Source organism: Anomalospiza imberbis, chromosome 12 (genome assembly GCF_031753505.1).
Source record: "Anomalospiza imberbis isolate Cuckoo-Finch-1a 21T00152 chromosome 12, ASM3175350v1, whole genome shotgun sequence".
Taxonomy (NCBI): Eukaryota; Metazoa; Chordata; class Aves; order Passeriformes; family Viduidae; genus Anomalospiza; species Anomalospiza imberbis.
The window spans coordinates 15,727,140-15,749,744 of record NC_089692.1 but is presented as its reverse complement, the minus strand read 5'-3'; the positions used below and the strand labels follow the sequence as shown (position 1 = coordinate 15,749,744).

The window sequence follows — 22,605 nt, the reverse complement described above, 5'->3', positions numbered from 1 at the left end:
TGAATTACTTAACTGGAATTGAAAGGCAAGTCTTACATTTAAATTAAGATGATAAAAGCTGTTGTATTTTTTTATTTTTTGGAATATTATTATAGAAGATAAAGATCAAAATCAGACCCAAGAGGAGATAAGACTAGCAAAATACCCAATCTCTAACCTCATGGCAGGAGATGGATTATTTTAGAGAATGACTGGCTGTGATCCGAAGTATGGTCCGTGGAATCTGGTGGATCCATGAGGTTTTAATCAGAAGCATTTCCATGTGGGGTCAGTGTTTTGTGACAGGGAGTACAGGGTGTGCAGAGCTGGGAGGGGTGCAAGGCCATGTGAACGAGCTTCTGCTGCAAGAACCATGCCAAGTTTTGTGCAAAACATGGAGAAAAGCTGAGAATGGGCCTCATGCTGAAAGACTGAAATTGGAATTTCGGTTTCTTCTCCCTTTCAGTAAGAGAAGTGTAAAATATGGTGAGCCAAAACACAGCAGGAAATTTTTGGTTCAGAAACCAAAACCAGCCTGGGAAAAGTGCTTGGATGTTGGGTGACCTCTGCTCATCCCATCAGGATTTTGCCAATTTGAAAATCGGGATGTTTTTACATGCTAAACTGACCCCTCTGCAGGCAGCAAACATGGTCAGTGTTGTGAGAGGTGGTGACATCCACTCCTTGGTCCACACAGCTGAAAATTCCTGTTTCCTTGGATGAGGCACAAGGTGGAATCTATTTTCTGCAGAAATCAATCATCTGAGTTGTAGGGCAGGAGAGTTTCTAGGCCCACACCCACCCGCTGAAAAAACTCTCCCCAGTATTTCCATGCTTCCCTTTTTGCCATTAAGGCGAGATTTTCTCCTGCAACTGAACAGTAAGTGCTTCATAAACAGTTCCTCCGTCTGCAAGTGGACCTTGAAAATTGATTATTTTTTGTTTGTTTCTTTCAGTCTCCAAATGTTTCTGCCGTTATGAGGCAGGCAGTTATTTTGCTAGGAAGGAATGTGAAGAATTAGAAAAGTTGAAAGCGATTAGGACTCTGTCTTTTAAGACAGGACCTTTCACAAAGCCTGGCATTCAGCCTGCTCAGAGTGAGCATCATAAGACACCCTGAAGCCTTGAAATCCCTCAGTTTTAAACCCCATGGGGTGGCTTTTGCATTATCACGGAAGAGATGGTGTTGCAGAGACTATTTGATTCATATTTTACAGGCCTCTGAATTAATATTTATTCTAAGTAGATGTTTATTTTTGGATAGTGTTATTGTTTATAGGAAGGCTACAAAGAGTTCAATGTTATGGAGAAATGGTTACTTTGTATTTACGGTTAACAAAAAATAAGAAAAAAAGAAAGTTCTAAACAATCCTGCCCCAGTTCTTTATTTCAGGAGACAATGTACTTTCCACCCATGCACAGGCAGTGCTTTACAGGCTGTATAATAAAACTCTGTTCCAGATATTGTCTAAATAGAAACAGATTTAACCCTGCTGTTGTGACTTGCATTGCTGGGTAATGAAAGTTTTCAATCTGGTTTTACTTTGTTTTATGCTTGCTGGAGAGCTGCACATCCACAAAATCCTGCCTTATGCACAGAGACCTGTTGTTCCAATGCCATCTGTTTGTATATAAAAGGTGAGCATCCCCAGAAACAAACAAACAAACAACCCCAGGATTTGGCCTTTTCTGATATGCAATGAATTGCAATTCAGCCCTCAAAGTGAAATTTCCTACAAAGACTGCAGGTAATGGAAAAGAACCCAGTGGTTTCAAATGAGACTTGAAGGTACTTATGACAAGGAGGTGGTGCTTCCTATGCCTTCCTGACAAAAGGTCAGAAACCCATAAAATTTCTAACCCTAAATCTCTTTGAGAGTGAGTCAAATCATTTACCTATGCAGTCATTCACTAATGGCACACTCAAAACTGCTGAAAAGACTTTTTAATTTAAGTTGGCTTTGAAAATTACCCATTGCTGTGTTACCTAAAGCAACCTCCAAGTGTTTCTCCACAGGGGAAAAGCCCTGTGATAAGAGATAGTCCCTGAAGATCTGAGAACAAAAGATGGGCTGCAGCATCTGCATATCAGGAAACGGTCCATTACTCATTAATTGCTCCATTTCCGTGCACCAACGGGGGTCACCCTGTCACTGAGGACCAGAAAGATTATAGCAATAATATAAATACCACTTTATTTACAGTTTTGCAAGAAAACAACTTTCCATGTTTGTTATTATATAGAGACTGGGGGTTTTTTAAGTTTCCACAAATAAAACTCTCTTGGAGGACTGTAGGAAGTTTGTAATTTGAAGCATTTTGCTGTAGGACTAAAGGCGTATTTCCATGTGTCACAGAGCCATATTCAGCTGTTGGGACATGAACTAAGGACTAGGAGGAACCAGATTCTCTTCTTTGCTCCCCTTCCCATTTCCTGTATGACCTTGAACAAGTTACTGAGTTTCACTGCCTGTGTGTACTGGCAGTACCCTGCTATTCTTCTTTTTATAATCTGTGATACTCCCTTTTATACTCTTAAGTATTTTAAATCCAGAAATGTGACCCTAGTTTGGGTTCCTGTGGCTTCTGGACCCTACTAACTGGGGTCTATATAATTCCATGCCCCAAAGTGGTCTCATCCCTGAGCTGGTGCTGGGGGAGGATGGAGGGAGGGTATCAGTGCTCAGCTGCCCCAGCACTGTCCCCTGCCTGGCAGGAGCTGCCTGGGGCTTGCTGGGCCTGGGATCTCTGTGGTTTTCCCATCTGCAGATCAGAGGTAACAGGAATCACCTCCTGCATGAGAAGCTGGGTGGGGGTAAATGCAAGTGACACTAAAGGCAGGCATTATTATCATAATGTGTGTCTTACAAGTGCTTGAGGTAGTCACTGCAACAACATCCCCTAAAATCTGTGTCCACTTGAACTACTCTGTCTGTGTAATCACAGAGCAAGAATGGGCAGGTATGACTCTGATTCTTATCATCGAGGATTAAAACACGGCAATCACCCCAGCCCACCTCTTAGTATTCATTTTACTTATTAAAGCTTCCCAACAAGTTTCTGCAGTGATGTTATCTGCTAAATTGTGTGAGGTTTCTGATCATTAAGTGGATCGGTCTTCAAAGAGCTAAATGAAAATGAGCAATAAATATCAGTGTTACTTAGGTCATATAGTGCAAAATGACAAGGAGACTGAAAGACCTTCTGGCAACTGCAGAACAAACAAATATGAAATAGATTCAGTAGCACTTTTTGTGGGTTTTTATAAAGTTTCTCAATTTTTAAATGTTTTTTTTAAGCAAGTTAAAATGGAGAGGCAGACGTCTTAAAGAACAGGAGTTCCTGAATTCCCCTGTCTGTTTTGTTCCATTGTTGTGACCTGAAGTGATGTATTTTTACTCCTGAACTAACTTTCTTCTCTGCAGAAGTGACATTGTAATATTTATGTATGCTCTGGGGAAGGTATCATTATTATGGCAATTTCTCCAGTGCTTTGCACATAGACAGATGCATTTAAGAAGGTGAGCCTCCCGCTGGTGGGTGTAAACAGGAGCTTGGAGTTCTGCACCTGCAATTGTGTTTCCTGTATAAAACTGAGCACTTGTACCAGTAGCAACCTGACTGCAGAGATAAATGAGGCGGCAGCAGTTGCAGTAACTCCTGCTTGTATCTGTGTTTTCATTCATTTGGAAAAATAACCAGCCACAACTGTTGCCAGGGCAGATTTGTATCCCCAACCAAACACTGTGAAAATCTTCCACTGCAATATTAAACACTGCATGATTTCTTAGATAGTATTTTAAGGACTTTTTTTTACTCAATGAAAATGTAATGAAAAAAAATCAAAATGCTGCAACTTCTTATGTCTTGATTACTCTTTTTTAGTCCCTTCCTCTAGTCTAAAATTATGGCAGCAGCCAAGGTGAATAGTAGGTTTCTCCTTGATAAGCAGCCTAAACCTGTGGATATTGCTCTGGTGAAGCCACATGCTCCTCCTTTATAATGTGGCAAGAGCTTTGAGAGCCTGATGTGTCCATGCAGGCTCCAGCAAACCAGGGACAAACTCCTCACCCCACTTTGAACCCACTCACCCAGTTCTCAAAGGCCAGAGTTTTGCTCTAGCCAGATCTTCCCTGTCCCTTCACCAGCTTTTCTCCTTCTGAAGAAGCAATATTTGAGAGGGGGAATTTATGTTGTAATAAAAATAATTAAATTTAACCGAACCCATTTATTTGTCTCTTTTACTGTCTTAGCTGCTGGCATCTCTTCTGTGGTGACTGAAACACTCTTGAGTTACAAATGGGATCAAAAAGAAAGAGGACATTCAATTCAAATAAGGTTGAAAGACTGAGGCACAGAGAAATGGAAGGAAGAGTCAGTTTTTGAAGCAGAGGAGAAAGAAGGCTATAACCCAAAAACCCAGCCTGAAGGTAACAGTCATTTCCTACTTCTGTGAATCCTATTGGGGTTTCTCTAAAGGAAGTAGGGGGCGGGGAGAGAGGACAGTTCCTGGTATTTTCCTCAGCTTAGAAAGCAGACAGAAGTCACCAGGCTCCTACGTGACTGAGAGGAAGTGTTACGGAAAGTGTGAGCTCTGCTGCACGGCACCGCGTGCTGCAGGGCCGGGTACCCCAGGAGGGCTGTCAGGACTAGAAACCTTTACTCCTATCTCACCCCACAGTGCTGTTCCCTGAATGTCGGAGTCCAGGACATCCCTCTGGCTGCCCTGACTGTCTTAAGACCCTGGCAGGGGGCTCGGGGACCTTGGCAAGAAGTCAAAAACATCTGTGGCTTCGATTTTAGCCTGTGGAAAAAACTCAATTTTGTATGAGGAATTACAAGCCACAAGGGTTTGAGTAGTGTGATATTTGAATTAACACAGGGTGGAAAAGTAGGATTTTGGGATTTTTAGAAGAGCATTCAAGGGGGTACAAGATGGAAGAATTTGGGCATGTCCTAGCCTTCTTTTCCTTCTTCTTGTCCTCCATGTCTTGGTGTGATGGTGACACTTTTCTATTGGTTTAAGGCAGAGATTCACAGTCTAACACAGATGATAGGAACTGGTAATAAATTGTAAACATACACATGTAGTTTTGAGTACATAAGGTGGGAGCTGCCCGAGGCTCGAGGGCAGAATGCTATGGTGGACTTGCTAGGCAGAGCTCTGCAGGTCAGAGAAAGAATGTTATCGATAAGAAGAAATAAACGACCCTGAAAGTGCAATCAGAAGCATTCCAGACTCATTCTTTGGCTGCAGGGCTAGGAGGCAAAGACTCTTTACGATTTCGGGGTCACCCTGACCTTCAGAACCCCGAAACATCGTCACCTGAATATAAGGAAAAAAGCCTAGCTGGATGCTAAAATGATTCAGGGAAGGGTTGGAAGGTCCTTGACTCCATTCATCCATTGGTACTCTGTGAATCCCTCACACTGGAGTGTGCTGTCCCCTGCACCTTCTGAACATGCCTCGGGCCACGTCTTTTTGGTGACACAAATACACCCAAACCCTTTCTCCACTGTGGTGAAATGGTTATTCCCAAAAAGCACCAGCAACAAAAGAGTCAAATGAGATGGCTGGACATGTTAATTGGTTTCAGGAGATCTTTAAACAAGGCTCAGAAACAAATCAAAGCCATGCAAGGTAACTGTAAAATTTATTGCTCAAAATTAAATTACGGGATACTTGCTAAACATTATATTTTAAACTACTACGGAAGCATCATAGGGCTTCTAAATTATAACTGTGATCAAGGCATGATGTGAAATGCTCTGGCTCCCGTTCTGCAGATAAGTAAATCAGGCACAATGCAGAGGAATGAAGGCTTGGATGTGTTTCCTGGGGATGGGTATAAGGACACACATCACCTGGGCTCTCATCTGATTGATGTCTGTTTCCTGCCTCCCTTTTCCTGGTGAATATAAAGATCATCCATCTGCACAGCAAATAGAGGGGGGCCAGCTACAGAGGTTTTGGTTGCTCTTATGGAATCAGATCTCTAGTGACTTGGACAAGGACACAGAACCGAGTGGCAGCACTAGGATGAATGCCAATGGATTCTGCTCCCATTTTTTGGTTAATAGGTATTCAGCTGAGGAGGGCAGTTTTGTGCAGGGAAAAATTCATTACATAAATATGTACTGAGGTGAAGCAAACCAGAATGAAGATTAGAAGGAAGAAAATTCTGGTCTTGGTTCTCAGCTCCTAAAGTATGAAATTCTAAAGTTGAAGTGATTTGCCTTCTGCTGAGGGGCCCATGTTTTTAAGCATGTCATTTTGCATTTGTTGCAACAGTTAGGATTTACATAGCCTTCTATGAAATCGGGGCCATAAATGTTGATTTTAAACAAAGGCATTTCCATAGGATCTTTATTGTCTGTGTTGTGGTAAAGTGCTATGAATAATTTTTCCCAGGTGCTTAAACAGGTGGTGTCTTCAAGGGAAGCAGGGCTTCTTTCATGTTCCCTATAATTTGTGCTGTCTTAAGCCCTCATTGTCAATGTCTTGGGTGAACATTTATGGCTGCCTGAAATGTTCCTTCTCCACAAAGATGCTGGATGCCCAGCTCCACGACTGGAGTAGAAGCGTTACAGTTATTTATTTACAGGGAAGGAAATAACACAGTGGCTCTATTTGCTATTCCTAAATTTATTTTCTCTTCTTTTGTGCAGTGTAAAAATGTTAGTCATCTCCAATGGCCCTTGGATATAAGCTTTCCAAATATATTCTCATACTCTATATAGACGCACTGATGACACTCCAGCAGTTCAGCAACAGGAAATCTGAAATAGTGGCACTAAATGACAAGGAAAAAAATCACCAGGGAGAAAACTCTCCATAAAAGTCTGAGGATTATTATGGAGCATTGGGAAATGCTGCCAGTGCTGGACTGAATACTCGTTGAACCTTCATTTCTCAGACATCATTGATTAAAGGTGGATGGAAAAGTGCCATACAAAAAGAGCAGACTCACGAGCTTCAGCTTCGCCTGTTTCCATCTGCTTTGGGGCTGTAAGTGCAAATCCATGTAACAAAATTGGGATTTTTAATCTTGAGTTTAGGGCCCAAGCAAAAGTGGCTGGACTGAGGAGGGGCTGTGTCACCACCATTAGCACATGATGCTCATGAGGCTGTGCCCCCTTCATTAGGAACTCCATTCAGAAATGGGAAGCAAACTGCAGCAGCCAGGTTTGAAAATGGGGATTGATGTGACTGCAAGTTCCCATCTCCTCATTCAGTTTTTTAAAAAGCCATAATACTTGCTTTCCTAAGAAACATGTGTCATGGACTTGGATTTATCAGCGTTTTTAAAAGCAATGAATGTGTCTGCTTGCTGGGATCCATCAATTATGAGGGCACATATAAGCTGTTTAAACATTTCCATGTGGCTTTGGGGTCTCTCTCAGAGATGTCCTATGTCCATCCTATCCACGCTCATTTATTCTGACACACAGAGAATCCACCATGACTGATGACCCTGCAAAAGTGAGTGATTGGCCTTTCCCTGGTGGGTATGTGCAGAGATTACCCATCTGCACACAGAGAGAGGGAAAATGCACATAGGTTTTACTGGGGGGTACCTGAAAGAGTTTGTACTGGGATGATTCAAGACATTAGTTGTTCAGCCAAAGAACTCAAAGAAATAAGAAGCAGAAATATGGTACTATATGAAAATATCACCTCTGCTTCTCCAGCCACATGTAGATCATCCTGAGGTTAATACTACTTTCATATATTTATTTATATAGAGTTATATTTATGTGTGTATATAAGTGAATGTAGACTTTTTTCCATTAAAGAAAAAGCTGTGATTAGGGCATGCAAGCTGAAGCAAACTACTGACTATCTATTTTGTTCAAGAACTCTGGAATAATTTTTTTCCTCTTGCTCCTCATCATTTTTCCAGCCATATGGATTTGCCAGTTCACTGCATCATTGCATGTTTATAACACAGCATTTCTTCAGCAGCTGTCACTATCTCATAATGCCAAAGTACATCTTGTATACCGAGTTGCAGGCCACAGTACGATAGAAAAGAGCTTACACTTTAAGAAAAAAAAAAAAAACAACAAACCTTGACATCCATTTGGATGCTGGTTGTGGATAGAGAAAAGGCAGGGAAAGTGCTATAAACCCTCCCAGATATGTCCATTGTTCCAGCTTTGTGTCAGGTTGCTAATTAACCACCAGAGCTTGACATTTAGCATGATACAGTTTAGGGTACATAAAGGACGGGAGCCTGACTTGCTAGCTACTTTTCTAAGTTGTGTTTTTGACAGGGAAAAAGATGGGTGAAAATAGAATAGGTACATGCCCACACAAAAGCTGTGTGCAAATTTTGGAGATTTCAATGAAGGGGGTAAAACTGGCCCCAGTCTTGGCCATAGGAATACATTCAGGTGACAGCTGAGATGCCAAAACATTGATTGATTGATTGATTGATTGAGTGTGATCTTCTTCCCTGTCTGAAATATAAAGGATCTGGAAGAACTGAGTTAAAATGATGTTGTCTGGAGAGGTACTGACAGAAGTCATGTCATCTGCCACTGCTGTTGTCTTCCTTGCCCAGCAGCCTTCAGACGTGGCTGAGAGCTGGAGCAGTTTCTGCCTGGAATCTCCTGTCCATCACCCACCCTGGGCCAAACACAGGGTCTGCTGAGCACGTGGGAAATGCTCCTCTGGCTGTGTGAGAGCAAGTGTGGGTTTTGGGTCACAGAGAAGGGAGACTTTTGCCCTGTTTCTCATGCAATCACAGAGAACTTGAGATTCATTGTGTTGGGGCTGCCCGAGCTGAAAAGTTGCCCGCACAGGCTGCACGTCCTGCAGATGTTCAGGCTGCTCAAACTTTTTCAGACGTTTGGGGTGTGTGACTTACAGTTCATGCTTATCATTTGACATCACCAGAACAGGAAGAAAGGTTTAACTCTTTTTGTTGTTGTTGTTGTTATTGTTCTTATTCTTTCTAATGAATATTGTGACATGATATCTTGAATTATCAGAGTATCATACACTGTGCTGCAGATAGTGGTTTAATGATGAAACATCCCTTCACAGGAAGTAACCCAAATACCTGGTAGTTAGATTGAATGAGATCAGATAGCACTAGGTCACAAAATGGCCTTTCTGGCTCATCTCATATGAGCCTGTGTGATGAGATTTTCAAAAACCAAACTTAACAGGGAAACATTTCTTCCTGTATTCAGTCATTAGCAGAGAAAGAGCAATTGTACAGTACTAAGATTATCCAGCAGTAGAAAGAACATCCTAATCCCAGACATGAGAGACAGGATGTCCATTAGGAATGGTAGCCACTGATCAATAGCCTAATTTAGCATAGAGAGGTTTTATTGCTTTGGGAGCTGGAAGGAGAAGAGGGAGGTATTGCAGTGTCTTCAGTTCTAGTTCTGTCACTGATGCACCCCAAAGAAACACTGGCTGACTCCACTGCTTTTCCACAGCCATAGGATAAAGCAATAATTTTAAACCAGCAGACCATTATGTATTTTGAATGTGTATTTGATTGTGTATGGGATGGCATAAAGCAAGAAAATCCATTTTTGACAATGTCAGGAGTAAGCTGACATTTGCCTGCAGTTTATTTCAGATCAAATCCAGCAAATTTCTAGGCCATCAGCTAAGAAAATAACAATGAAATTTTTTTCAGGCATTTCATGCTATTTCCTTCTTTTTTTTATTAAAAAATATAGGGATAAAATTCCTATACTATACAAAGAAGAACTTAAAAAACAAACAAAAAAAAAACCCACAACAACAACATACTTTATACAAATATGCAAATATTTTCTACTGGGTATTTTTAATGTTTTCAGAACACCTCTGTCCCCCATTGCCCTCCCATGCTTCTCAGGAACGAGGCTTCAAACTGGGAGCTGGTGAAGTGCATCACCTTCATGAGTGAACTCGGCTGCCAAAGGTTTTTCTAACCTGATGAAGGGGTAAAAGTTGCTATTATTACATGAACTAGCTAATTAAGAGTGAGCATTACCAGTAAAACCTTTCTGTGCTGGAATTTCTCTGGGAGCCAGGCGATCACATGAGTGGGAGGTGGCAGGCAGGGTGCTGGCACGCTCTTGCTCCTGCTCTGCCTCCTCCAAGGAATTGCTTCCTGTCTAAAGCCCAGGGAGGGCATGTCTAACTTAACACAGGGAAAGTGATAAAATGCTGCTAGCAGAGCCTAATAGATTTTCAAGGAGATTGAGCAGGAGCCACGGAAGGTAGCAGTGAGGCATGGAAAGCAAAAGTACACCAGGCCTCGTTTAATTATCTTTTTCACACTGCATTAATCATCACAAAAACAGGATTATGCCTATTTTTACATCAGTGTTGGAGGGTAATACAACTGTCATTTTGTGCACTGTCTGTCATTAGCAACTGTTAAATTAAAGGTTTGAAAAGTAAAATAATGAAGTCAGACTGCTCCCTTGACCTATTTTTCACCAAGAACTTTTCCCCCTTTGACCTCTGAATCTGGATTTCCCTTATCAAATCATCTTGCTTTCCCCAGCCCCCACAGTCACCCTGGTATTTGTTGTTCCCATGACCTCTCTCTTCAGCTGTCTGTTTTTTTGTGGTGGTTTGACAATATAATTTCTTTTCTTCCTCCAGCATCCCTAAATCCTTCACTACAGAAATCTTCCTCCTTCTCCAGTTGCTCTTCCAGCATCTCTGCTGGTGCCTCCTGTGAGCACAGGTTCCAGGTTCCCTCAGTGTCTGCCCTGGGGCTCAGCCCTGTCCCACCAACTCAGTGACTATGGCCCAAGCCTTCATCCCTCCCTTGTACCTTCTCCCTGTTTATGTCTCTGTTCCTTGTAAAAGGTCCCTTATGTGCACATTCCTGCTTGTCTCTGCTTCTCTTTACTTCTCCATTCCTATTTTTCTCTCTATCTTCCTCACTCTCCCCCTCCTCTCACCCTGCTTCCTCCTTTTTGCCTCCACCCTTGAAATAATTTAAATCACTTATTTTTTTTGCTGTGGTCTCCATCCAGATGTAGCCATGATCTGGTGCTTCTAAAAGAGGCACAGAAATTTGGCTTCCTCTGTGCTTAGAGTCTGGTTTAATGATGTGGGATCCTTTCTCACCCCCACAAGGGCAATAAATGAGTTATGAAGTTAAATATACCTTTTACTACACTTGCATGATTATTCTTCCAACGCTCTGAGAGGTAGAGGTTCTGTATTAAATTTAACTGCAGCAGTTGTTTCAAGGATGTCTCAGGCTGACTGTTCTAGCAAAACATGAAGTTTTTGGTGTTCTTAAAAGACTGACCTTGCACTTCACCGGGAATTACCTTGGTCTAAATTTATGGGACAGGGCTGGAAAAAATAATGTGTGATGTCCTCTTGGGTGGAATTTATCCTAAGCTTTTCCACTCCTTATACTCCTGAATCAGTGCAAACCCTGGCATATAGCTCACCTGCACACACCTGTGCTTGCTCTGTATTAGCTCTGCCTTGGAGGTACAGAGGTGTGAGAATTGCAAAATTAGGCAAAATTCCAAGTTGATGTGTAAGATGCTGCGTTTTTTATGGGGGTGAAATGATAGGACATAAGTCTGAAATCCAGGCTATGACAATTTCCAGTGATTTAAGGGTATGAAATGAATCAGATCAGTCACAGCTCTGGTTTCAGAGGAATGTGCAGAAGTATATCTTCCCACATTAACATCCCCTGACTGTGATCAGTCTTTATCACCCAAACCTCGACCTGAACAGTGGACAATCGACTGCAGCTGTTTCTACTTTACTAATTTGATCTACCTAAGGAAACCACTCTTGCAGGAACTCTAAAGATGAAAAATAGCACCAATTATATTCTCTAATACAATTGATTTCTTAGTACCCGTGTGTACGGTTCTGATTCTGTACAATTCTACTGCCAACTCAGTAAGAAGGGATTTTATGACAGTCTGAAAACTTTCTTTCCAAAGACTGTGTATGAACACACTGCAAAGCTATGCACATAGGCAGATACTTCACAACTGAATAAATAAGATTAACTGTATTCAGATCCAAAATTTTACCTGTTTTTACAACAGTGGGTCAAATAAATGTAGCAAACCCTCTTTTTGGTTCTTGTCTTCTCCATTTTTGTGTTCTCCCATGTGCAAACTTCACTGCAGTTAGCACTGAAGGCAAATGTGCTCTTCTGCTAGTGAACCCACAGCAAAGGAATTGGGAGGCAGCTGAGATCTCTCACAGAACAAAAAAAGTTGTGTTCACACAGTATCTAATAATGCAGTGTAAAACCCAGCATGTTTTAAGATTAACCAAAGCATTTCCCTTTTCATGCCATTGAAGAGTCACCTCTGGAACTCGCTGAAGCCTTAGCATAGCTTCCATTGGGCACAGTTACACAGGTATGTATTATAACACTCATATTCATAATTCAGGGTTTTATAAAGGACCTAAACCTTGCTGTTTCATTCAGGAAATCAGTATCTGCTTAGGCTCTGAGGAAATGCCTGTGCAAGTAGGTTACTCCATCAGGTCGCTGCAGCTGGTATTTTTCACCTTGCTCCAGAGAAGGGTGGGAGGATCTAGCAACTGATGAAGACAGGATAGCAGACAAGACAGAGCTTTGGCTTGATTCCATATGATAATTTCAGTGTAATTGTTTTGCCTTCAGGCTGCTGTATCTGATTAGACCAGTCTCTCGCTGATCCAAGGTTAGGAGAATGCAAAACCACTGTAGTGTTGTGCTAAACACAATGCAGCCAGACAAAATAATCTGGGCCAGTTACCCATGCAGATCTGCAGATAGAGGCACACATGCAGTTTTGCATGAGGAACATAACACACAGTAGCACCAAATTTGGGAGGAGGATTAATAATTTGTTCAGATAAAAGTTGTGGTCTCTACAGTAGGTTGGGTAATCATATAAATAAATGTAAAAGTCCATTTTAGAGCAGCCTTCTTTTAATACTAATTGGATGCAAAAATCTTATCACATTAGTAACCTTCATACCTTTATAATAAGTCTTTTATTGTATTAGCCAGTTTGGTTTTCACTAATATGATACGAAAGACTTGCTAATATATTAGGAAAGTCACTAACACTATTATTAATTTACTAGATAAATTACTTCTCTATCTTGGAACTTTAAATGAAATGGAATTCACTAATCCTAATTGGTTTGCCTTCTACCAGAATTATTTCCCATTAGTTCAGCATGTTTTCTTTTTTCATACTTGAACAGAAGAGATTTCTTAAACTCAAAGCCTTGGGGTACAGTATATGGGTTTATTAATTATCAGGTATTCATTCAAGGGGGTTAATTAAGCAATAACTTTCCATTGACTGGAATATACAAAGGAATAAAAGGCTTGACTTGTCCTGCTGATTAAAGCACTGAGACCATTGTGTCATTATTTTGCTCCATTTGGTTGTGGGGGGGATAAAGATTTTTCCACTGTTTAGCACAGAGCTCGGAGCCCCCATTCCTTATGTATAGGAACTTTGTTGGTTTGTTGATATTTGTCCTTTTTTCCTCCCCCATCTCTGCCTGGCAATGAGGGTTGTGACCTTCCCTTGCGGCTGTGGATCTTGGTGCTATTATCCACTGCAATGCAGTAACGGGAGCTAAATCCCCTGGGAAGTGAGGAGCCAGCGCTGAAGGCAGCATCCTGCTGAGTGGGTTGGGTATCTCACTGTAAGCACATGACACTTCTGCTGAGGGGTTGGTACTTGGCTGTGTATTGGCTTCCAGGCAGAGTTTATGGTGTTGGCTTTGACGTTTGGGCCTAATTCAAACCTTTTTGGAATCAATGGAAGTACTCTTCATGTACTTCAATTGATTTTGGATCAGGCCCAGCAGCCTTGGAATAGCTCGTCTGTGTGAGAGACACCCTCTCTTCTCGGGGGATGTTGCCTCATCGTTTGAGAGGAGCAGCATGTCAGCTAGAACAGCTCCTTTAGGGAAGGTCTTGAGCTGCTCTCAAATGAGGACTTGAGACTCTTGCAAGGGTTGCTTTGGTCTCGGGCTCACCCTGCAGGAAGTGGAGTCTGTTGGCTTTTAGGACATACCTTTGAGAAGTGGATCCTTTGAGGGCATAAATTAATATATTGGAATAGGTGGAAGAAAAAGGGGGTTTTCCTCGAGTTTCCTCAGGTCCCACTGAACTCCATTTCATATAACAGCCTCGCCAGGACCGTGACAATCTGTTTTAATTAGAGCTGTCTCTGAGCATCTCTTGATTATGCTGAGGAATGGGGCTTCACCGAGAATTCAGCTGACCCAAGCTGTGGGAGCGCAAAGGCCATCGTTGCGCAGGCCTCCCACGTACCCTCATTTGCACTGTGTGAGGCTCCAGCCCGAGCCAGCTCGCTGCTGGCCGGGCTCTGGAATCCATTTATAAAAGCTTGTGGTTGTGTCTGCGTGTTGGTAAATGCATATGATGCACTGGCTGGGGCTGGCTGAAACTGCCGCTCGCAATCAGCCCTGCATCACTGAGTCAGCGCATCCCGAAGCCTGAGCACATCTCTGCCCAGGGGAAGCAGGGCTGCTCCCCACCACGCCCGGGAAGGTGGGGCCTCCAGGTACCAGCCAGGAGCCCACTTGTCCCAGGCAGAGAAAGAGAAGGAGGTGGAGCTGCAGGCTGGAAAAAATGTGTGATATTAGAGTGACTGCTGAGTTTATTCCCCAACAAGCGTTAGCTTGCTTTTCTTCTTGATTGTTTTGGTGATTGTGGTAAAGTGCAGATGTTATGCAATGGTAGGACTGGTAACACTGGCCACTGCCAACTGTAGTGCCAGGAGTCATTTATAAGCTTCCCCAGCAATGAGCTCTGTCAGCACATGCTTCACCTCCTTGTTGCCATTGCAGGCACCACTGCTGAGCCAAGCTGTGCTGTAACTGAGGTGCCCCTTCCACACCAGTCTTCTGGGAGAGGAGCTTCTTGTCCCCATGAAACCACTGTGCTGTGCCCTTGCCATGCTCTGTTAACCCTTGCAGATGAGCTCCGCAGCCCAGCTAAAGAAGCCAAAATTCTAGCATCACCTTACCAAGAGGGATGTTTTGGTGAAATGAAAAGGTTTCGAAATCCCAACAAGAAAGGCTGTAAGATTGCCTTGAGTGCTTGAAATAATGTATGTATACATATATCTAGGTATACCTGTATAACTGCATGAGCCAAATGACTTGCTTTGGCTTGCTTATCATTCTAAGACATAAAACAGGTAATCTAGCTTTATTTGACACCTACAATAATCATCCAAGAAAATGAGAGGCTCTGTAATGGAGATCTATAAACAGGTCTTGCAGGTCATTCCCACCAGCTGGCTCTGCACACCGGGGCTCTATGGAAACGTGACTATAAACATTGTGTTGGATCAAGAGCTGCTCTACTGACAGAAGAGACGAACACTAAAGCAGTACAAAACTGAGTAAGTCTCAGAAAATGATTCACTCACTTAATTAATTTTCCATTTTGGTTGGTGGAATGCCCTTAGGTGGCTGCAGTGGGCTCGAGTTTCTTCTTTCTGGGCAGAGTTCACCTTTGCACAAGGACTGGGAAACTCTCCTCTCCCACCCTCCACGCACGGAGAAGCCCAGGCAGGATCCTTTAAGGGAATATTTTCATCTACCCAAATAATTCTGAATCACGCTAATTTCTTAAGGCACAATCCTATGTGGCTCAGAGGCTTATTTAATTGCCAGTGCAGTGGTATGCTGGGAAGCCTGTAGCCTTGCTTTGTTAAGCAATGCCCCTTTCCCATCTCGTGGAAAGTATCCCCAAGTGCAGATTTCTGTCCTGACAGCCCCCAGTAAAAGCAACCCTGTGTGTGAGCAGCCCTTCTTGCGAAAGATGCAGCATTCCCAGCTGCCTTTTGCTGGGATTCTTCATTCCCTGGGTGGACCGAGCACTCATACAATAAGGCAGAGCAGGGGAGAAGAGCTGGACATGCATTCCCTATCCTTGCAGGATCTAAATGCCTCTGGTCTTCCATCTTGTACCAGGACAGCTGGAGCAAATTCATGCAGCAATGCCAACGTCTGCAGAGTGCTTTTATGTCAGGTTGGTGTGGTTGTCCAAGTTCAGTAGAAACAGTTTTCTTGCTTTCTTTTGAATAGTAACAAATTTAAGGCTCTGCTCCAGACATTTCTTCCACGATTTACAGCTACATCCTTAGGCACAGTTTTCCCCCTGAAATCCTTTACTTGCATCAGGAGACAGGATGACAGGAATGGAAAGAGCCCCCATGTCATGCCCCAGGCCATCCTAGGGAGGGGACAGGCAATCCTGAGCCTTATCTCTCCCAGGTCTTCCCCTACGATATGCTTGGAGAAGTGACTAAGCTGGGGAGAGGAGCTGAAGCAACATGAGGTAGATGTGTAGGAGGTTGCCATTGGAGTTGTTCCAGCTTGTGCTGGGAGTCACCTTGACCCAGAGCTACATAGGAAATGTAAAACTGAATTTCTTCTTTCCATTTCTGCCCCACAAACTGCACAGCATAAAATGTATCACTTTCTTATTTTCAAATAGCTTTTCTATATGCATTATTAATGTAACTAAAACCCAAACCTTCAATTTATCACTCCCTGGATGCTCGCACTTAGAAATGTGTGTTATATCACTGTCTGTTTAGAGATGGTGTTAAGTTCTAGCTTGAAAAGAAAGGTGTGGTGTTGGGAACTGTATCTTTCCTGAGAGAACACCAAAGTAAAGTTTTTTTTTTCAGGACAGAAGTGTGTAAGGGTCTCCCCTGATATGGGTGTAGGGGGCCATCCAGATAAAGAGAGGGCATGGCCCATTTTACTCTTTACCACCAGGCAGGAGCTACAGTTTGGCTATTTCTGCCATTGAGCCTGCATTAATGTGATTTGATTTTTCCTCCTTCCAATATTTTATTGATAAATATAACTTTAAAACCCAAAATAACCCATTAAGCAATCATGGATATTTTTTCCTATCATGCTTTCGTCTGGTTAAGGCTTAAATTTCTACTGCCCTGAAGAAGACTTTGATTAGGGCTCCAATGGTACCAGAGATGGAAGGTTTATGCAGCTGGAAGTTTTTAGCAAACCATCAGAAGCTTTAGGGTTTCACTTTGCTCCTGAGAAAAGCTGATGGCAGAAGAATAGGTTCTCAGAGTCAGACTGGTAGAAAATTACTGACAACCCTAAGAAACCAGGCAGGGACTGCAGTTTTGACCCAGTGAGGATTTTAACGTCAAGATTCCCTTGAAAGGCATTAGGGTAATGATCTCACAGGCTCTTCACAACCTGCCTTGGACGGATCTGAGCAGCACAACTGTGCTAAAGGGGAAGGGGACATGATTCCCTTGGGACCACCCATTGCAGGGATGAGGGATGTGCCACCTGCCCAGCCATTTGTCCCCACCCTGAGCAAGGCGTTCAGCAGTGAAGTGACCCTGAGTCACCAGTGCTTTGGAGCTCATCAGGGTTCATGCAATGCAAGGGTGGAGGCCACAACACCTTGAGTCCCAGTCTCGCTTCTGCCAGGTGGGAAAACAGCTCTTTAGAGGCTGAGGATAGGAGCAGACCAGCGCTCACATGCACAGCTTGTGGAGGGCTGTCTGTGCCTTCAGGCAGGAATTAAACAAGATAGTTGAGTTGTAACTGGGAGAAATTGCTCCTGCAGCACTCTGAGATGGAGTGTAAGGTTTCATTTCCAGCATCTAGAACCTGCACTCAGCTGCACGTGGGAGAAGCTGCCAGTTCAACTCTGGGCTCTGTCAGCAGGGCCAGGATTTGCCTCCCAGAATTAGCAGCCAATGTCAGGACTTCGGTGTGCCAGGCAGCAAAGGGGTCCCTTCTCCAAACATCTGCCCCCAGCTCCCCACTAGAGGAGAAAAATATGAGCACAGGGAATTAAAGTGACAGCCCCTGTGATCTGGCATATGTCACTGCCTCTGAGGCTGATTTAACTGGGCAGCAGGTAGAAAAGACAAATATTCACTAAAGGAGCTGGAGAAATGGAGGGAAGGCAGAATGAGATAAAACCTCTTCAAGAGAGTGTTTTACAGTGTGGTTTCTTGGGGGGCTGGGAAGGAAGGAGAAAGTTCACCATAAATGGAAAAAGGCTTGAACTATCATTAATTTACCTTGTCTGGGCTTTTTACCACATTTCCATGCATGAGAAAAAAATGCACCAAAACTCACATGTTCGTTATTTTTTAACTGCACAAGAGATAACTCTCTCACAACAGATTAATTTGGCTGCATATTTGCCCAGAGTGTGGAAGGCCTTGTGATGGACTTCTGCTTCAGATGAAATAATCAACCCAGGCTGAAAGGGCATTTATTGTAAAGGCAATATGAAAAAACAGGCTGCTGCTGTCTGAACTGCCTGACTCCTGCAAATTAACATAAAGGAGAGGTTTTCTTGGAAATGTGTAGAAAAGAGCTAAGCTCCACTGCTTGCACTGAGCCAAATGGGCTTCAGAAGCAGTGAAGGCAGCACCTTTCCCAAGGCTGCTGGTCACTCAAAGTTGATCTGGGATGTGACAATCAACCCAAGATACTGTGCCTAAAGGAGGTTGGGAAATCAGCCTAAATTTACCATTTCTAGCACCAGTTGTAGGAGATGTGTGGGTTCTGCAGGTAAATATATGCCTGTACCAAATGTAATTTGTCCTCTCAAAAATGGTGTCAGCAGCAGAAGAGACACTGAAAGATTTGATCAGCCTGAAGACAGAACTCACATAATCACTTTTGCTGTGTAGAAGCTAAAGCTGATAAAAATGACAGGATTCCAGTGAAGGCCTGAACTGTCCCCAGGTTCAAGGATTCTTGGATTAAGGGCTAGAGTCTGCTAGGAAATCGAGGTTAAATTTTGTTCTTTCCCCTTTGTGGTGTTGCCTATACAGAAAAAAAAAAATACTTGGAAGGAAGCAAAGTGTATATGGACTTCTGCAGCCTAAGAGCTGGTTTCAGTCCTGCATACTTTTATGAAGAACACAATAAAAAGCATTTGCAAACATAATTACAGATGCAGTAATGTCCTCTAATAATGGATCGTATAAAGCATGTTATGGAATACATTCATATCAACTTCTTGGCGAATTATACTACCTGCTATAACCAGGTGTTATAAAAACAATTATGGGTTTGTGGGAATTACTGACACAAACTATGTACCCTTTAAATAAAATACAATTTCAGGTAGCTGTAAAAGGTGCTGTGGAGGGTGGTGAAGTTATTTTGGACATGCTGGAGCCAGCAGCACAGGAGGGGAAGCCGTTCTTGGGGAAAGCATGGTGATAAATGGTGATAAATGGTGCTTCCATGTGCATTGGCTGACTCTTGGCTCAAGGCTTACAGGTTGGTCCAGCTGCCCTTGTGTGCCACAGTATTTTGTCCTGGTTTGTAGTCCCAAATTCCCATCAAAATGTGCAGCTCTTTGCTCACCTAAGTAATGAATGAAAAATAATTGAGACCCTAGTCCTGAATTATTACCAAGCATTTATGAAGTCGCTTCAATTTGCTGGATTCCCACATGAAGGCTTTATTCGAAGCCTTTTCAGTTGAATGGAAATTTACTGTTGAATTGTGCAATCTCTGGATAAAGTCTTGGTTTAATTTTGTGAGATTATTTCTTTAGGGCAGAAGGGATGTTATTCTGAGTTATTAGGTTGTGTATTTTGCTGTGTCATCAGAAAAACAAATGGATTTCTTCTTCTACTTCCTCATCACTAAAAAAAGCCTCTAGTAAACGATAAGCAGAACCAGAACAGATAAAAAGGAAGCCCCTTCCCTTTTCTCCCAGCACTGAACCTTTACCCAAAATCTGTTTTTTGGTATGGTTCCTGTTGTTGTTCATATTTCCTAGTTCTGCCTAGGACAGGGAGCACACTTGCAACCACACAAGTTCCCATCATCGTGTTCCTTTGCTATTCAGAAAAAACCTTCCCCTGTCCATTTTTTTTTTCAATAATGATGTTTGGGCAATTTGAGAAAGCAAATTGTGCATGGAGCATGGGTACCACATCAGTGAACTGCAGTTCAGTTTAAGAATGAGGATACAGAAACACACTCCTCAATGCATCAGATTCAAGATTTTGGGGATAAAATGTGCCATACAGGAGGCCCAAAGCCCAGCTTTCTGGAACCAAGGGCCTGCTTGCAAATGAGTGAGATGCCCTTTCAAACTGCTCTCCTGCATATTTTCCCTATGAAATCCAAGTAGATTATGATGCATAACCACTGTTATGAGACATGAGATTGGGATGCAGCTGGGACATATGCTTAGACAGAGAAACTGAGGTTTATTTCCATGTAAGCAGCCACCCTGATAATTTGCAAGTACATCTTTCCTCCAAGGACCTGAACGAACTTCACAAATATTGTTGGAGGCTCAGAATGTTCTTGCACTTAAGTAAACTTCTTCTTAGAGAGGTTAAGTGATTTGTTTGAGGTTTCTCAGTAAATCAGAGGTAGAGGTAGGAAGTGAAACAAGATCATGACTGCAAATGACATCCTTTAACCTTTGGAGGTGCTACTGTGTATGAAGGCCTGACCCCACCAGCCTCGCGCAGAGGAGCAGTGTCTCTGAAGTTAATGGGATGACTGGCGTGAGAAAAGGGCTGCAATATCTGCCTCTTTAGGCCTTTCTCTGTGAAGTGTTTAATATTTCCCCAGAGGTATGTTTGGCTTCACCTCCTACGGAGTGTCTTATAGCAACAACAACAACAGCAACAGAAAAGTCAGTCCCATTTTCTTCCTTCAGTGCTTAAAATCAGGATCCAAGGCGAGCGCTCTCTCTGGGCAGGCGCTAAGCCACGGGGACCTGAAGAGAGTTGGTGTTTCTTGGAAATGGGCTTTGACTTCTCTGCTTTACTCCTTCACAGGGAAAGAAGAGATTTTGGGATACAGTAAGGACCTGCACGTTTCTCAGCTGGTAAAAAAACATAGTCCATATTTCTTCTCAGTAAAAGTTTGGCGCTGCCCCAATTTCAGCAATCACAAAGACTAATATGTAAGAAAGACTGCACTAAACATATAATGTAAAAATATATCTTAATAAAATGAGACCAGAATTCACAAATTCTTCCTTCTTCCTCTGCAGAAAAAAAAAAAAAAAAAAAAAAAAAAAAAAAAAAAAAAAAAAAGGTTTGTGGCTACAAGCCACTTTTTGCCTATTTAAGTCTCTGTGCTTCTTATTCCACTTCTTTAACAGGCTTGAAATGAATGAGGAGGTAGCAGACGAGAGAGTGACATAGGCAGTAAATTATGTAAGTTCCATAAATGCGTGGCAGTGGCAAGCAGGTTTCAGCGCTAATGCAGGCGGCAGAGATTCCTGCCGGTAGGGAAGGAAGGAGGGAACCTGCAGCATCTGAAGAGAGAGGACTGACTCCAGCGCCTGCTCCAGCCTGCAGAGACGGGAGCCTGCCACATCCAGGAAAGGGGAAACGACTCCTGAAACCTGCACAAGCGACAATTCCCCCTAGCTTGAACTTCGGCGACAAAGGGAAAGGGATCATCAACTCTGAGCAAGGAGAGTTTGCGGAGGAGAGAACAGAAAAGCGGGGAAAAAAAAAAAAAAACCACGCTGTTCAACTCTGGAGTTTTTAAAAGTGCCCTTGTTTGTTTTCTTGGCAGAGGAGCGCGGCGTTTGGCACCCATCCTTGGAAGGTGGCCCAGCCGTACAAACGCTGGGGTTGGCCCTTGCCGCGCTGTTGCTAGGCCGATGGCCCAATAGCCGGCGGGGCCCTCCGCACCCCGCCCGTGCTCCGGCCGCATCCCGGCTCCAGCCCGCCGCCGCTAGCGGCTCCTTTTCTCCCACTTGCTAATAATAATAATTAAAAAAAAAAAGGAAAAAAAAAAAAAAGGCGAAAAAGTGCGGAGTTTATGTAAGCAAGCCCTGCCCGGCTCTTGCCAGGAGCTGAGCAGAGGGGAGCTGGGGAGCACCAGCCCGTGCCCGGCTCCCGCTGGGATGCATGGGGCTCAGCGCTGGGCTCCGGTCGGACTCGTTCTGCACTCCCTCCCTCCGCTCCCACTGCCTCAAGGTATAGGGCAGAAACAAAGGGATTTTTCTCTCCCCCCCACCCTTCTCCTTTTTTCTTTTTTAATAACTTTATCAACTCTGAACCCCAGGATGATTTGTGTGTTTCATACTCTCTCTGTGCTTTTACTCTCGGTTAGAACTTGGATCCTTTCCATTTCCCAGTTAAAAAGTCTCTTTTTTTCTTTTTTTCTTTTCTATTTTTTTTTTCTCCTCTCTCTTTCCCCCCAGTTGTTTGTGGTTTTGCTTGAAAGGGCATTATTAACTCCTTCACCTCCCAGCTGGAAAGGAATCTCTTGGCTGAGCTATTTTAGGTATTTCTGGAGCAGAAAAATAAAGTGCTGGGCTTCAAAAACACAGAATGAAAAAAGGAGAGCAGTGATGGAAAATATTTACATTGAAACTGCTACTGCAGGACAACCCCATCTAGACAAGAAGAGCCCCCATAATGGATTTACAGGAGCCCTCACCACTTTTGCAAGGCACAGGATGAGGCCATTCCAAGCTGGTGCTCAAAAACATCAATTTAAAGGGCAGAAGGTGAGAGGTTTGGTGAAAGCATGGCAGGAGGTGACAGTCCTGGTTGGTCCACAATGGAGAGGCCACTACATGCTGCTGCTGGACAGGGCTGACACCCCTCCCT

The 22,605-nt window shown here is 43.1% G+C and overlaps 1 long non-coding RNA gene across 1 annotated transcript in view; it reads left to right on the top strand.

Annotated features, from left to right (window-relative positions):
• The window catches only part of LOC137481363 (uncharacterized), a 177,438-nt gene extending 155,934 nt beyond the window's left edge, over window positions 1-21,504 (top strand). Inside the window, exons 5-6 of the long non-coding RNA XR_011003443.1 lie at window positions 4,233-4,409; window positions 20,809-21,504. This is a non-coding gene — a long non-coding RNA (uncharacterized lncRNA). The remainder of the gene's footprint in view (window positions 1-4,232; window positions 4,410-20,808) is intronic.
• The last annotated feature ends 1,101 nt before the right edge of the window (window positions 21,505-22,605 follow it).